This window comes from Podarcis cretensis (assembly GCF_951804945.1).
Source record: "Podarcis cretensis genome assembly, chromosome: 3".
Lineage (NCBI taxonomy): Eukaryota > Metazoa > Chordata > Lepidosauria > Squamata > Lacertidae > Podarcis > Podarcis cretensis.
In genome coordinates this window covers 54203563-54221924 of record NC_137172.1, presented here as the reverse complement: position 1 = coordinate 54221924, position 18362 = coordinate 54203563, and the positions used below count along the sequence as shown (strand labels likewise).

The 18362-nt window shown below is 41.2% G+C and overlaps 1 protein-coding gene across 3 annotated transcripts in view; it reads right to left on the bottom strand.

The window, feature by feature from the left end:
- Positions 1 to 18362, bottom strand: part of PRKN (parkin RBR E3 ubiquitin protein ligase) — a 638032-nt gene that overhangs the window by 359478 nt on the left and 260192 nt on the right. The gene's annotated exons all lie outside the window — the stretch shown is intronic.

The following is an 18362-nucleotide window of genomic DNA, read 5'->3' as shown; positions in this document are numbered from 1 at the left end:
AGCTATAGAAATTGACACCAGAGCTATTTTTCAGTATGTAATGACCCTTTAGATCCCAAACACATTCTCAAAAAAGAAATCAGTGAGCAAATTGTGGTGTCAGTCAAGGTCTTGATCTGTCCTTGAGTAACGTATACTGCTTAGGCACCAACTGAGGTCCTCTCAGCCTCTACTATGTATTCTGTGTCCATGAGATTACCTATGGTAAACACATATTATATTTAGTTTGACGAAGCATGGCCCTCAAGGCTTTGACCTATCATCAGAAGTGAGAAAATGTAGACACCATCATAATGCGATCATGTCAACATATTCCCACCAGATGCATTTGTTTTAAGATTTATAAATGGGATGCTTCAATAGGCATATCCAGAAACTACAGATCAACTCCTACTAAGATTTTATTATCATGGTTCAGACAAACCTCAGTAATTTCTGTCCTGCAACAGTCCATCAGGATAGTCTTGTTGTTGTTGGCATCTGTCTGTCTTGGGAGACAACGTAAAAGTGCACCTTTGGAGGTGAAGTCAAAATGTTGGAGAGTTACCATACCTGCTGTAGCTGTAGAGACAGATATGGGAGAGACGTGTTTTATTGCAGTTGGGGCAGATGAAGGCATCTGGTTTTGCTGCTACAGATGCACCATGGAGTTTCTTCTCGCTGCATTCCTCACAACGGTCATTACTCTACTGATCACAACTGTGGATACACAACCTGAATATCCAGGCACTGTGATAGTCACCAGGCATGGTGATGTCAGCAAGCCAGCCAGCCTTCATATCTCATTTGCAGACATCTTTGTTGGTCTGCCAAAGGGCCTGGTGCCTGAAATCAACTCCTGCCAACTTCCAGTCTGTAGACATGACCAAGCCAGTGTTGATGTTGCTGTGACAGGAGTGCAAACACGCTGGAAATGTGGACTTGGGAGACCACAGAGTTGTTTGAGACTCTATCCTGCCATGTAATGCCCAAAATCTTCCTGACGTAGTGCAGGTGGAAGGCACTAAGGTGTCACTCCTGGAAGTTGTAGGCACATCAGAGCATATCACAATACAATAACATTTCTAGGATTAGATTCTTAATTGTAGGCAGCTGTGCACCCACGGAATTGGTGCTTTAACTGAAGTTGTCAAATAAACGTTTTGGATTGGTTAACTGATAAAACCAATGAGTTGAATGAATTTAAACATATGAACGCATTTCTCAACCTCAAACAAGAAACTAGCTGGAAAGAAGCAGGGACAAAGCAGGACAAATTTTAATTTGTAATTTGTAAATGCTAACTTCATGGCTTCCTGCTCTCCCTCATCTTGGTTATCAGGCTTGGTGTTGTAGTCTCACTGCAGAGCAACAATGTGCAGAGCTCAGTGGAGTGGGAGGCCAGAAGAATCTCTGAGGTCTACTTGCCTGGAGGCAGAGTCAGCATCCAAAGTCAGGTCTAGTGAGACATACAGCAATCCACATGGTCAGGCTGTCCAGGGTTCAGAGAATCCAATGATCATGGCATCAAGGGTCAAGATGGGCAGGAAGCAGCAAAGTAGGACCAGGAAGGACAAGCGTTGTTATCAGCATCTGACTGTTGCTGGAAGCTCTGTTTAAGAAGACTGAAGCCAGCTGGTTCTCATCAGTGCCTCCTCCTCTGTGTCCTACAAGACTGAGTCGCTGCAGCTGGAGCCATTCTGCCTTCTCCCCCTTCAGACTGCTATTCAGCACGCAAGCTGACTCCTGGCCTATGACCCTTGGACTGGAGAGCCCTTCAAACAGAGGACTGTAAAATAGGACACATGGCCACCCTAATTTAGCCTGAGATAGATAAGTATCTCCTTTGTCTAACAGGTCAGACTTTATTTTAACTTCTGTCTTGCTTGTCTTATCTTGAGTTATTTATTCTGTAGGCACAGCTCACTGAGCAACCAGCTATGACCTGGTTTGGGAGGAGTTGAATCTGTTGGTGGTAGATGGTACTAGGTGTGGACAGAGGGTGGGAATAGATCCTGTTTGTCCTTTCCCAGCTCTAATTCTGTGGCTGTGACTGTGGAAGACATTGGCATTTTTGGTCTGTGCTTTTAGCAGCGAGCTGTAAGCAAAGTCAGGCTGCATACTAATTATACTAAGGGCTGAGACAAATTCAATGGCAAGTGAGTGTTTAGGGAGTAAAGGCAAACTGAGCCCCTGGCTCACTCTGCCAAATCTGATGGAGAAAGTATCAGCAAGGGTACAAGGAGAGGCAAATGGAAAGAAAAGCTTAATCTGAAAATAGAGCAAAAACTCCGCCCCCCCCCCAAGTCCCAGAACTCCAACGCAACTTGTTTGATTAACTTCCAATTTGAAAAGAAGAAAAAATGGTACAAACAACAAAGACGTTTCTTTTCTGGTCTGAGAATACACATCAGAAACTTCAAGCTCAAAGGATTCCTCCCTACCACCCTGCCTGAAAATGTTAGATGCTGGTCCAAAATCAATCATACAAAGGAAGTTGCATTTCTACCTTATTATGTTATCAATGGTGCTGCCCCCACATTCTGCTTTTAATTATTGTCTTAGATTTCTGTTGGACAGCATCTTCTAGACCAGACAGCACGGTTGGACTGTGATCATCAGTAGCTTCTCCTGCCTGATTAGGTGTCTACCTTTGTGATAAGCCTCTGCTTTCTTTTTATTAAGTTTACTTCTGATTCAGAAAAAGAAAGGGCTGGTGAAAATCCCTGTCTCAAAATAGTCACAGACACTGGCAGCTCACTGTGAATTTTATTTTCTACCTTGTCATGCACTTATTTTATGCCACCAGAAAAAAGATTAATTTGTGAGGGATTAAAGAAACAAGCAGACATTTTTAGCACATAACAAAAAATAGATATGTTAAGAGTAAAGTGAAAACCTATTCCTTCCTTCATTTGATATGTTGAAATATATCCAAGAAAATGTTTTCTTTTCTATAAAGGTCTCATACTTGTTCTGCTTTAAAGTCAGGGGATCATATGATGTTTTCTGAAAGACAGCACTGAACAAAATAAAAACGGGTTAAGTATTTTATCATCATGTTCCAAAGTGCATACCCAACTGATTTAAATATACTATTGCCCTTCCTCTTTCTGGTTTGACAGAACGAAACTGTCCAACAGTCTTTACTATGAATTAAGCTCATTCCAAAGCACTCAGAGCCAACATTATAAACAGCACTTTGCAAAAGCTCCAAAATACAACTAAAGAAAAAGCATGTATAGCAATGAGACCCATTTGCAATGGAAGCAAATATCTAAAAACAAGTATCTAGTACTGAAACACACACACAAAATCAGTCCAACTGGAATCCATCTCATTCAAAAACACTACTCACAATAAATTGAAATACTTTAAGAGCTTTCAATCATGGTGATGTATGACATGTAAGCCTTTCCTTACATATAGCTCAGTGGGGCTTACACCAAGGTAAATGAGTATAGGACTGCAGCTTCAAACCGAACAAGGCATTTATATTCCCACTCCATTCACATACATACTTTTAAAAAATAATGTATCATTTCCCCTTCCCCTTAAAGAAAGAAAATTAGTTCTATTAGCCAGGTTACTAATACGCTCTGCCAAAACCCTACAAAGGATTTCAAAAATAATAATCCTAATATGCTTTACAAACTCATGATATTCTTCCCTCAGCTATCAGGAAGTTTCACAGTAGTTTAGTACCATCTTCTTTTTTAAATCATACTTGGAGAATGGAACAGAATGCAGTCCTGTACATATCTACTCAGCAGTAAGGCAACTGAGCTCAGTGGGACTTCCTCCCAGTCCCACACAAGTGTACATAAGGTTGCAGCCACAATCCTTTTCAATAGAGGTAAAATAAGAAGCATGCTAATCTGAGACTATGAAGTTTTGTTAAAACAAAGGATATGAAATACATCTTAAAATAGCTTTGTCTTTCAAAGTCCTGGATAAAAGAACATTTAGAGACCTTGTAGAGTACAGAATACATTTTGAGATACCTGTAAGGAGTCCTTAAAGGTCATCAAGCCTGATTATATTCTGTTCAACATCATAAAATGCAGCCAAGCGAAAATTATTATTGAGCAAATTATGAATGATTCATGGTATATTTTTCATTAGATGGTAATGTATCCTTTGCTATCAATGTAACATTATAGTTTAGATTCATATTTCTTTGAATCCTTACAATTAAATGTGACGATAAAAAGTATTTTATTTGCTCTATCTGCTTTACACCTCAACCACTCAAATTCCTCAAGTTTAAAACCCATTTTAGAAGTACAAGTAAGAGCTTTGGCAACACGAGTTCTTAAGGGAATTGTTCTCAGAATCGGGATTTAGAGGTTTAGGTGACAACAATTCTGACCTACCCATAAAAAGAATGTCAAGGTTGTTCACATGTTTTTTTAATAGAACACCAAAGATGTTTCCACCAGACTGCTATTTACATGATCACTTATTTGGGGGATAAAAGAAAAGTGAGGCAAAATGTATCTCTGTGGCTACAATCCTACATTTGCTTAGCTCGGAGTAAATCCTTTTGAACACAATGGGGCTTCCTTATGAGTAGACACATGTCCTTTTTTACCCTTTTTGGCAAATGCAGTTTAGTAATTTTTTAACAAGCCTTAAAGAGTTTTATTTATTTTTTAATCCTACTCTGCTTTCAGTTGCTGATGTGTGTGGGTTTTTTAATTGTTATTGCTCTGTGTTTTATTCTTGCTGGTCTAGATTTGAAAGTTCCCATGCACTATCTTATCTGAATGTTTTTGCATGTGTTTTATATGTTTTAAATTGTTTTCATTATTGACTGATTGCATTACATTTACATTTCCTTATATTCTAAGCTTCTTTGTGGATGGTTGGAATAAAAACATCAATAAATGAATAAAATAATTAAGGGAGATCTTTGAAAATAATCTCAGGGGAAGGGGTAGTCTTTGCATCATGCAGGGCTCAGATTTTTATTCCTGGCATCCTCAACCACTACAGTACTTAATAACTGCAGGCACTGCCATGGTTGTTCAGATGCAAAAGGAGGGGAAAGACTTGGTGTCATCTGTTCATTAATGGAATCCTGGTCACCAGATGATCCTATTTTCAATAGGAAGGGGACACAATAGAAACTTATTGGTCCCCTATGGGAGGTATTGCAAAATAATGCATAGCCTGGGGTAGTCTGGTCATAGTTAGCCACACACTACTAAGCCCCTTTTAAGGTTACTGTAATGAACTGTAGGTGGTGCTGTCCTTGCAGATGGTTCTGAGTTTGCAGGTAGGGCAAAATGCTGCCATTAGCATGCTGATGGCTTGACCATGCCAGACCATATTATGCCAGCCCTTAAAGATTTACATGGGCTGCCAATTTGCTACTACGTCCAATTCAAGGTTTGGGCTTTGACATATAAATACAGCCCTTTTACCCAAAGGACCACCTCTCTCTGTGCTGTTTGACCTATGCTTTGAGATTCCACCACATACTAAAGTTCAGGGCTCTCTGACTTTCCAAAGACCCTTCTAGGCAATGACACCCCAAAAATGGACTATTCTGAGGTATGGCATGCCAATATGAACCATCTTTTGGTGCCTTTTTGAATATTCAAGGGAAACTGGCCTATACAGAAACAGTGGCAGATGGAAGAGTTTTTACTGTGTTTCAAACCCTGCGTGGTTTATATATTTTAATTACTGTTACCAACCCTCAGGTCTTGAGATGAGGGACTGGCTATAAATTATATAATACTGTGGTTCCCAGTTAGCTAAGTACTGTGGAGCCCCTGTTTTTCAAAAGGCAAGCCACAGGTTTGAAAATTTTGTTTTTCCATACTCATATTTTTTTTCCAAAACGGGCAAATTAAACAGGTTTGCCTTTAAATGCAACCTTAGTACTATTTCTTCTGTATCTTTACTGTGAAAGAGACTGGAAAAGGGGACTGAGAAAGAAGAAGGGGAAGAGGAGAAACCATAGGTTTCCTCCTTCCCTGGCTGCAGCCACAGCAGTCATTGTGCAGGAGGAAATGGGATTTGTGGGCTCAGTCATGGCAGACAGAAGCCTTGGGGGTAAAAGGAACTTTTTCTGCAAGTGTTTCTGTATTTTGCTCATAATTACCAATCTGAATCCAAATCAAGCTTGGGAGAGTTTGCCTATCTTTACTTGCAACACAGATGAAAATTAAATTGTGTCAGTACTTTTTTTATAGCCAGTTTGCTACTCTGCATGCCCACCAATACATCTCTTTATAGTTTGCAAGAGTCCCAATTAAGCATCTTTCTGTGTTCTTTAAAAGATAGCCAGCTCTAAGTGTTCCCTTTGAGAATCAATAGTCTTCAAATGCAGATGGGGGTGTAGAAAGTGTAATTTAGCATTGTGCCAGAAATATGTTTACCAGATTTGGCTGAGATTTATGCACCCCCTTCCCCCACCATCACAGTTATCCCTTTAATGAAGTACACAAGGCAATTAAATTTCCCCTGGGCAAGTGCCTTCAGCCAAGGCTGCTGACTGTCGACAGCCATAAAAGTTTGTCAATAGGAAAGCCTGGGCTCTGCACATTAGTGATGCCTGCTTTGGTGCCCAGACCTTCTGCTCTCTGGTGCCAAACACAGATTTAAGCTCATCAAGAGTTTCTCTTGGCAAATCTGAGGATGTTGAGTGCTTGCTTTCCAAAGATAAGGGGAGTATAAACATGCAGAAGAAAGAAAGCAGGAAGTGCCTGCTTCTTCCTGATCAAACTTTTTACCTATATAATATCTTGGCTATATTTTTCTGAAAAGAAAATATAATAGATATTTAAAAATAAAAAGCCATGAAAACAACAAAAAATGTACAGTATTTTGTGTGTTAACAGAATCCATTATACACTAACAGAGTAGTATCAGTCCAAGCGTACAGAATGGAATGAGGAGGGGTCGTGCATATTATATATGAATGGAAGGGACTGAAAACATTTGTTTCAGCTGAGAAATTAACCTTGGAAATGTGATGAAGGGTAACCCAACTCACATTGCACATCAGGACTTGAGATTGCAGTGAGCCCTGGACATGTGGCCTGTAGGATATCAGGTGAGGATCCAGCCCACATGCTGCCACCAAGCTCTTGCCCAGATGCAGAATATCAAGCCAAGTTAGCAAAGAAGCTTCTTTGACAGTGTGGCGTTAGTAAGGAGCCCCTGTCGTCTCACGGACTATTGACCCGTACACCACTAATCCACTGCCACCAACCAGGTCCTCCCTGGTCAAATCACTTCAGTCTCAGTCAGCTTTTCAATTCATAAAGAAGAGTGTATTTTATTTCAGACTTAAAACAAAACTATTACAGCCTTCAAAACAGTGTTCCTCTTTACTTTCTTAGTCTTATGTTCCTCTCTCTTTCTCTGCTACCACCCCACACTCACAGACCAACTGCCCTAACTGTCTCTCTATTACCAACTGCCTTTCCCAACCAGCCAACCCACTCAAACCAACCAACTACCCACCCACAACTCCCAACGAACTAACTCCCAGAACTCCTTCCAAAACTCCTTTATAGACCCACTGACTCCACCCCCCTGGGTCCTGTCTGTGCAGCCTATTTAACTATTTCCCCTCCAGCACTCTCTCATATATGGTAACGTCACAGACAGCAATAGGCCACATCATGCCATGTGATAAGATACAATCCATATGAAAACTCCTAGGGGAACTGCTTGCTGCCATCCTCTACTGCAGACGTGCCTCTGCATCATTTCCACCTTTGCTTTTTCCTCACCCTTGCCATGCTCCCATGAACCTTGCCCTTCCTAAATGGGCAGTAGAGCATCTCACAGTGATACCTGGGTTTAAATCCCACTGAACCAAATAGGACTTTCTCCCGAGTTGACATGCATAGCTTTGCACTACAGTGGTACCTCGGGTTACATACGCTTCAGGTTAAGAACTTTGCTTCAGGATGAGAACAGAAATTGCGTGGCAGCGAGAGGCCCCATTAGCTAAAGTGGTACCTCAGGTTAAGAACAGTTTCAGGTTAAGAATGGACCTCCAGAATGAATTAAGTTCTTAACCCGAGGTACCACTGTAAACACAAAATGCCACTGATGGGTCTCCTTTGTAAAACAACAAACAAAACAAAGTTGGGGATTACTGTTTCACATCCTGATTATAAGCATTATTGTTATTAATTCTAATTAGGGCTGTCAACAAATTAAATGTTTTTTCCCAGTTGATTAATACCTGGTTTTTAATCAATTAAATTTAAATAAATTAGCGTACTTATGTAATCGTAGAGATTTGCTTGTCAGTTCTATTTCTCACATAACCTATTCATAAAAGTTTAATCGACATATCAAAACCCTCTTTTTGTGGTACAAAAGAAGCTACGGTGAAAAATAAATTAATACTATAGGCTGCTTACTGGTGACTGAGGGGAACTAGCTTATCTACTTGCAACTTGTGTCCTGACTTGCCCAGAGAAAAAGACCCATATGGATCAAGCTCAGCTTCCCATTTTCAGCTTGAACAAAAAGGACCCAGCACAAAATGTTGGATTGTAGGATGCTCCTGTTCAGGGATCCAATGAGTCATGCTTGTCTTCTTTCAGGATACTCCATTCCACCTTATTCACTCCTCCTAAGTGTCAGTCAACATTCCATGCCCACTGAGCATGTTCAATCCTCACGGATGTGCTGGGGGGGGGTCACTCCACTCCTTTTAGGGATGAGATTCTTTTTTCCCCCAAGTGATTGCTCATTAGGTCACTAATGTAATGTGCAATTAGGCTCCTGACCTGGGTAAAAAATCATATAAAGAATACAAACTTACAGGATGTGAGCACATTACTTTTCCGTAAACTGCATTATGCAACTGGAAATTAAATGCTTAAGTAACACATTATTTAGTTTGCTAATGAAAGTATAATTGGACAAGTGAAGAAGCAAACATATTAGATAAAATAGCAAGTTAATGTAGCTTTCAGAACAGCATTACCACTCATATTATCAAGTTTCCACTGTTCTTTGTCTTCTTTATTTAAATAGCTTCCCTGAGGAATCTGGGTACAATTAGGAACATCTCTACATAAAAAGACTGGTCTCCTCAGATACAGAGCCTTTTCAAAGCAGACACAACATCAGAATGATGAAATTTCAGGGCACGGATTGACAATAAAGGACATTGGTCTACTAACAAATCCCATTAGCACTAGGGTTTCTGCTTATACAAAGGGGCTTCCCTTTTCCACTCTCGTGTGTGCCCCACACCCACCCAAAATCTACTTCAGAGGACTGGGGGAGCCCTTGGAACAGATACAGTGGGCACATGGGGGATGTTCTATGGTCAAGCAGGAACATTTGCCTTAGCTCTACAGAGGATACAACCCATATCCCAAAATAGTACTCAAAAAATAAATAAGTTTTCTTGAGCATTTCCAAGTCCAGCTGTTAAGTTTCTAGATTGCGTGAAATCCAAGTGCAAGAAGAGATTTGGATTTAGGTGTTTATTTGGGTTGCACCTTGCACAGCCCTCACTTTCAGTTCCCAAGTCAATTATTTTCCCCCTTTGACTGTGGAAAAGAAGAGGATTGGCAGAGGAGCCAGCACTATTTTATTGATCATATCTATTCTATGTGTGAGCTAGCACTAGAGCAGAGATATATCAAATATGACTGCCTGATTTGCTAAAGGTTCATTTGCTATAGGGCGGAGAATATGCAGAGAACAACTCAATTCTGTGTATCTGAAGAAGTGTGCATGCACACGAAAGCTCATACCAAGTACTAACCTAGTTGGTCTTTAAGGTGCTACTGGAAGGATTTTTTTTATTTTGTTTCAATTCTTGAATAATGGTTTGAAACTGTGGTAATTTTATTTAATATGTTCTACCCTCAGATAAGCTTGGCAAATTGGCACCAGCCATTTGGCTTTCTCCTACCTAGTACCAATCGTCGTAACCTTTGTTCAGTTAGGCATTGGGTAAGCCTTCATTTGGTTGGAGGGGAGGTTGTTACCTTTGCCTGCCCCTCTTCAGTAAAGGTATTCTGTTAAAGGGATCCGGGGTGTGAATACTGTCCAAAGCCCAGAGGTGTAAGAAGGTCAGGTGGTACCCGATGCATAAAATTTCTTGTCACCCCCCACACACATAGGTTGATTTATTTTTGCCTGCAAAAATGGTTTACATTATTCCGTATTTTCTTACAAAGGAATAATAATAAGTAATTTAAAAAAAAACACTTTTATTTATATCCCACCCTCCCTGACCGAAGTCGGGCTCAGGGTGGCTAACATCAGATATATAACATTGGTATAAAATCAAACAATAATTAAATTACCTCCTAAAAACATGTCAAAATCAAATTAAAGTCTAATTAGATGCTTTTCCACAGGGTTAGGGTTGGGAACAGTAAGTGCTCCACTGAACTGATATTTCAGCCTTCACGACATAGGAAAACAGCCAAGTAAACAGCTATTTTCATGGAGGAGGGTCAATATATTAACTGATATGCATGAAATTTCATATATAGCTATATAATCGCGAGCGTAGTAAGATAAGACCTTTGGCATTAAAAAAAAAAAAAAATACGAACCGCCCTAGTAGGGCAGTAATTGTTCCTTGATAATTTGTCACCCCCTCCATGATGGAACCTGGGGCGGAACGCCCCCCACTTCCTACGCCCCTGCTGAAGCCTGGGCTAGGGCCATGTCACAGCCCTGTGGGGACCCCTCAGGGTGCCACTATCTGACGTAAGTCATAGGGAACCCCCTATCAGTGGTCTACCCTTCAATGGACTCCCTGCAGATGACAAGGAGTCAAGATATAGCCTGGCTTCGCCCCAATGCCTAAGCCAAACCACTCACATCTGTAACCAATAAAGTTGTGGCCTATTTGAACCCATAAACCAAAATACTCTGTGTCGGTGTGTTTTATTATTTTCCTGGGAAATTTGTGGCTCGGGTGCCTTGGCACACAACAGTTTATCTGGTTAGCAAATGTGACCAAAAAAGGCTGGCAACCCATGGCTAATATGTAACAGTTAAGAAAATCTAAATTTCAGCATTCTTTCAGATAAGATAAAGCTATTAATTTTACCAAATTTCCAGCTACGAGCTGGGAATAGTATTTCCCAACATCTCCCAAACAACAGACTGCTTTAAGTTCCAAAGATTCTTTACTTTTAGGTCATGTTTGAGCCCCCTTTATTTGTCTCCATTTCTCCTTGGGCTAGCCTTACCACGAACCTCTTTGAATTCTATTATTGCCCAAATATATTCCATCCTATCCTCACTCATTTATATCATATGCAGAAAATGTCAACAGTGCTATCTTGACTATCTAATCAGCTAGGCTCCCCCTGAATTCCTTATCTGAAGCATATGTTATCTTTGCCTAAGTAAAGGCATATGTCACAGGTGTATGTAGGCAAAGGTTCAGATACTCACTTGGCAAAATGAAAAGGGCAGAAATAAAAAAAAATCCCAAGAGACTGAATCAAAACTAAATATATTCCATATTTGCATACTTTAACATTCTACTACAAGCAATAGGCAGCAATAATAAGGCAGGTTGTTTACACAGCAAGAGTCTTGCAGGGTTCATGAAAGCACAACATGCCACAATTAGAATGCTTAAGCAACAGAGCAAAGGCTTCTGGGACAAATATGAATCTATTTTTCTCTAATATCTATGACAAGGGAACCTGGATAGCATTAATCATGCTTAATGTCAGGGCACATGTAATACCAAACCAGGCTCACCAAGCAGAATGCAACTGAATGTAGCTCACCAGCTGTAGACAGTTGTCTACCCAGCATTCAGGAAACTTCATGTTTCTTCCTACCTGCCCAGGAGTGCAAAAACAGGAGGGCCACTTGGAAGGCCACAAATGAGGGCTCATGAACACCCCAAGTGATGAATGAAACATGCAGAGATAAACCTAAACGGTCAGTTACCTGAGAGAGAAGATTGAATACCAACCCATACTACTTGCCTCTAAGTTATAATGGAGTCACCTGTCCTGAACAGGATAATGCATCTCACACTCAGCTGAATCAGATACTTCTGATTCAGCTGAGTGTGAGATGCATTATCTTCAAGATGGAAACATATTCTCACCTACTATACTTGAAGTAATTACTAATTTCACCAGTTCCACTGTGTATGATACTGATTTAATGTAAATGAGATCAGAATCTGGGTCATTCCAAACTCCTGTATTGTTATTATGCACTTGTTTTCTAATGCCATTTCTCTGAAGGCTAATTTGGTGTTATTTATAACAATTCACATATTGAATACTCCCATTAATCCTTTAATATTTGTGTTGGCTAGGGATAATAAGCAGGAATCATTGCAGAATTTAATCCAAAATGAATTTCAATTTTGTATTTCTGTTATCTGTCATTGCATTCAATAGCATTCTACATGGCAAAATGTCCATTTACATTTGACTGAAATATTTTGGAGTACAGGAACTTACTTCTATCTGGATGGTATTTTCATAGGACGTATTTGTGCAAACATTCAGTCATGGTGTAAATAGCATAGTAAGATATGGAGAGAACAAACAAACAAAAAATAGGCATTGACACAATAAAGCTATATCAAGTATATAGTTGAATACCATGCGAAGGAGCTCAAACCATATTGATTAGAATTATGAACACCTGTCCTGTTTGGTCCAGTGCCATTTTCCAATTACACAGTTGCATTTGGAAGGCATACAGGCTTACTAGCCTCCAAATTTTCATAATGATTCTGAAAGGCATTTTCTGAAAGGAGCACAAAAGTCATAGCACTTACTCGTCATTGACATATAGCTGTGTGAGGTCAAGACCTACTCCAAATAATCTCCCCAAAGTTGAAACGTCTCTGGTCATTGGAACCACCATCTATATTGGTCATTAGCTTTCTTACTCCCTGTCACGAAATAATATTATTTTGTAAATTATAGCTCAAAGGAAGTGGCTTTGGGACAGAGGACAAAGGGGTGGGGCCCCCACCCTCAACCGTCTGGTGGTTAGAAAGGCTAAAGGCAGAAGTTTTTTGTTTTTGGTGTGTGTGTGTGTGTGTGTGTGGGAGGGAGCGAGAGAGCACGCTAGGCTGGGGAGGCAAAGAATCAGACGCATGCCAGATTACTGTTGGAATCCAAGACTGTAACTATGGAAGAAGCAACAACTTATTGGGGTATTAATGCTGTGAGCCCCTCCATCTTAGGCTCATGATGTACCATATTTTTCGCCCTATAGGACGCACCGGCCCATAGGACACACCTAGTTTTTTGGGGAGGAAATAAAGAAAAAAAATTATCCCCCCCCAGCCGCGGCTTCAGCATGCCCCACGCTCTGGGCAGCAGGCTGCTATCCGCAGCCTAGGGAGCCCTGCGGGAAGGGCTCTCTAGGCTGTGGATATCTGCCCGAAGCACGGGACACTCTGCTTCAGTGCGCCCCATGCTCCAGGCAGCAGGCTGCTATCCACAGCCTAGGGAGCCCTGCGGGAACTCCCGCGGGCTCCCCAGGCTTGCTGATAGCTTCCTGGAGCCTGAAGAGCGAGAGGGGTTGGTGCGCACCGACCCCTCTCGCTCTCCAAGCTTCAGCGAAAGCCTGCATTCACCCCATAGGACGCACACAGATTTCCCCTTCATTTTTGGAGGAGGAAAAGTGCGTCATATAGGGTGAAAAATACGGTATATATGTGTAAATAAACCACATATTCTAAAGACATCACAGTCTCTGCTGTCCAATATTCCAAGGAAACTGAACCCTGGTTAAGTGCCTAGAGTCCCTGGATTCTAGCACTGTTTGGAGATTGGGGTGGCGTGCAACAATGTGCTGTATATTTTCTACTAAAAAGCCATAGTTTCAAATTATTTTTCATATTTCTGTACCTTTTCAGTATGATAGTCCTTTCAATGACTTCTGAAATATATAAACACTATGCTATTTCCAAAATTCACTAATAAACCATTTAGTAAAATACAATGCATGTTAATTTCTAAAAATGTTTCAGTAAAAATTCTTATGAAATATGAACATAGTTAATAATTGTGTTGCTCATTTTCTTTTCAATCTTGTTAAAATGTAAATACCTGTTTATATTTCCCCTAATTGATTCCTGGATGCCCGAATTAAACTGCAATCAACAGACTCAATAATGGAAAAGGATAGACTCTCACTGTTATATACCAGTCTCAGAATACAGTAAAAGTTCCCCTATGGTGTTTGAAAACAAACTTTCCAAAATTTCAGATTGTACAAATTTGCTCTATTATTTGAATTTGATCTTCATGCACAAAGTTCAAATAAATTATAACCTTGCCACCAACAGTAAAATAAGATTGTGACCTTTATATCATTTAAAGGTAAAGGTAAAGGTACCCCTGCCCGTACGGGCCAGTCTTGACAGACTCTGGGGTTGTGCGCCCATCTCACTTAAGAGGCCAGGGGCCAGCGCTGTCCGCAGACACTTCCGGGTCACGTGGCCAGCGTGACATCGCTGCTCTGGCCAGAGCCAGAGCCGCACACGGAAACGCCGTTTACCTTCCCGCTGGTAAGCGGTCCCTATTTATCTACTTGCACCCGGAGGTGCTTTCGAACTGCTAGGTTGGCAGGCGCTGGGACTGAGCAGCGGGAGCGCACCCCGCCGCAGGGATTCGAACCGCCGACCTTTCAATCGGCAAGCCCTAGGCGCTGAGGCTTTAACCCACAGCGCCACCTGCGTCCTTATCATTTAGGCAAGTATATATGCAGTTCTTACCCTAATTTCGATCTTATTACTAACCTTTATTCAGTGGAATTAAGTCTCACTGATATAAATGAGATTCAGGAAATTTGCCTTCTCTGTGACTATCCAGCTGTTGTGACCTTATATAAACTTTTATCTTAAATCAACAATTTCTTCTAGGTGTGGGAGATCTGAAAAGCATGCAAGTCCTCACATGCACTATTGTTGCCTTATTCATTCAAATGGAGAAAGCATATCTGCAGACAAGTTTCATCAACTAGGCAGTCTGAGCATAACCCAGCTTGCTTTAAGCTGAATTATTATTATTATTATTATTATTATTATTATTATTTAAATTAGTATACAGTGGTACCTTGGGTTACAGACGCTTCAGGTTACAGACACTTCAGGTTACAGACTCCGCTAACCCAGAAATAGTACCTCGGGTTAAGAACTTTGCTTCAGGATGAGAAAAGAAATCGCATGGGAGCGGGAGGCCCCATTAGCTAAAGTGGTACCCCAGGTTAAGAACAGTTTCAGTTTAAGAACGGACCTCCAGAACGAATTAAGTTCTTAACCCAAGGTACCACTGTACTGCCCTAACCACAGGTCTCAGGGCGGTTCCCAGGATAAAATCACGATATTAAAACACAGACTACATAATCAACATAAAAACAATTCATGAGCAATGCCAGGTATGAGGCTGCTAGTTTATCACATTTAAAGGTATGATGTAAAAAGTTTAATGAATGTGTTTGTCCTAAAATACAGGCAGTCTATAAATAAATACATAAATACATAAATTCCTCAAAACACCCCAGAAAGCTAACCTATTATCAGATTCAGTTTGCTTTATTTTTCATAATAATAATAATAATAATCTGCAATATTTTAAAAATATTTTTACTAGTTAACTGACAATGGACATTTGTTACAACAGAAAGAGAAAAACAGTGTTCTACTTTAGTTTCAGCACAACTCATATCCCACTTCCTTCTGTTCTTCTATTATCAAGTTATTAACCCTCAGCCTGTTCCTTGTCAGCTGATGGCCTGCTCTCACACATTCACTGCGTATTTCAGTTGCCGCCACTGACGAGAATGATTGATGGATCACTGTCTACATGATGCATCCTGTGGACCTCCCTAAGGCCCCCGCACATCAATTCTTCTTGATTGCTGGTATTCATTATGTATAATGATTATCCTGTGCATTACATTAAGCTGCATGAAAAGCTTTTTGCCTGAATTGGAAAATTAGATGTTCTTGTATGCTTGCCAGTGGAAGGCTTTTTTCACTGTGAGTGCTGCACCTTGACACTAAAGGACTAGGAAGCATGTTCTCACAGAACTCACCAAAGGACTCATCATATACTAGCATGAAGAAACGTTTGACACAGCAGGGATTTGCCTCTAGCTGGAATGAGATGCTGCCGCAACAGGGAGAAATGCTATTACTGCAGCTTTACCTGGCCTGGTTTCCCTGGCAACGCTTCCCCCCAGGTGGGATTGGACAACTCACTGGGGTAGGCGGGGACCTCCAGGTATCCCACCTGAGGGAAGGCAAAGCCTATGCTGATGGGGCCACTCCAGATCCAGGGCTGCACGCGTCCACGCAAAAGGCGCCCCCCGTTTTAAGTGGGGAGCGGTCATTACTGCAGCTATACAACTACTATTTATATAGAATGAAATGTGCAGAAGGCACAATATATTTATTTATTTATTTATTTATTGCCCGCCCTTCACCCTAAACCACCCAGGGCAGATTACAACATGAAAACACAATTTTAAACAACTTGCAATCACAGGAAGGCTTTAGTTGTGGTTCCTGCACTGCAGGGGATTGGACTGGATGACCCTTGGGGTCCCTTCCAACTCTAGAATTTTAATTCTGTAATGGAAGTGTCCATGGGGCAAAAAGCAAGGGAGAAGTCATGAGATGTGGGAGGACTTACTAGCAGGATGCTAGAGCAACTGGTGCAGTAGGGTGTGGATTTTTCATTGCTATGATCCTACACTTTGCCAAAGGGAAACTCCCCACCAGAGTAGAAATCATATATCGAACAGATGGAAAGCTCTTCAATCTGAGCAGGCTGAAAGCAAAGATTAAGGTTACCATAACTTCCGTCATAGAGCTTTAGTATGCTGATGACAACGTAGTATGTGCACATTCAGAGGATGACCTCCAAACCATCCTAAATATCTTTGCAGAAGCTGGTGAAAAGCTTGGCCTATGATTCAACATCCAAAAAACCAAAGTGCTGCACCAACAAGTACAAAATAACCCCTCTGCAGCACCACAAATCCAACTCAATGGTGTAACGTTGGAAAATGTCGATCACTTCTCCTACCTAGGCAGTTATCTTTCCACAAGGGCCAACATTGATGCCAAAATCCAGCATCACCTGAGCTCTGCAAGTGCGGCTTTCTCCCGATTGAAGTGCAGAGTGTTTGAGGACCGGGACATCTGCAGGGAAACCAAAATGCTTGTTTACCTTACTATATGCTTCTGAAACATGGACCACTTATAAATGGCATCTTCAAGTCCTGGAAAGATTCCATTAACGGTGTCTCTGGAAAAAAAATACACATCACCTGGGAAGACAGGCGAACTAATATCAGTGTGCTGGAAGAAGCAAAGATCACCAGTGTTGAAACAATGATTCTTCAACATCCAACTTTGTTGGACTGGTCATGTTGTGTGGATGCCTGATGATCGTCTTCCAAAGCAACTACTCTATTCCGAACTTAAAAATTGAAAGCGTAATGCTGGTGGTCAACAAAAGAGGTTTAAAGACTGTCTCAAGGCAAATCTTAAAAAATGTAGTATAAACACTGACAACTGGGAAACACTGGCCTGTGAGTGCTCTAGTTGGAGAACAGCCTTTACCAAAGGTGTCATGGGCTTTGAAGACACTTGAACTCAGGACGCAAGGGAGAAACATGCTAAGAGGAAGGCACACTTGGCAAATCCACACTGTGATCAACTCCCGTCCAGAAACCAATGTCCCCACTGTGGAAGGACGTGTGGATCCAGAATTGGCCTCTACAGTCACTTACGGACTCATTGTTAAAACTGTGTTTATGGAAGACAATCTTACTCAGCTATGAGTGATCGCCCAAGAAGAAGAGGGTGTGGGTGCAGTGGACCTCCTGACACTGACACTGCTTACCAGGACAGGAGGGCTCTGGAGAGATTGGAGCTGCACAGGTGCGCCATCAGAAGCATCACAATGACACCCTGCCTCAACTCTCACTGCTTCCAGAAGTGGCACAAACATCTGGGTCAGGAGGACAGCTCTGTACTCTCACTCTACTATGCCAACTGCTCCTGGTTTGATATAACCCTGGGAATGCAGCATAGCTTTGTGGCAGAGGGCATGGGGAGTGGCTGGAGTCCTAGCAAATTAGTAATAATGCCAATAGAATAATACTCTTTTTGCAAGTTGTCTTTCAAAAATCCTTCGGGTGGGGAAGCATAGGAAGCATTTCACTTTCCCCTATCATCCACTGATTCTGCATTTCAAATCTGAACATGTGTTCAGAGAATTTGGCCTGAGCCATGATGGGTTGCACCACATGACATCTGATTTGCCCTGCAACAACAACGAAATTAAAATTCTCATTCAGAAAAAGAATAGTAATTCTGAATCCCAGTTGTCCTTCAAGTTTTAGTTTCTTCAAAGTTG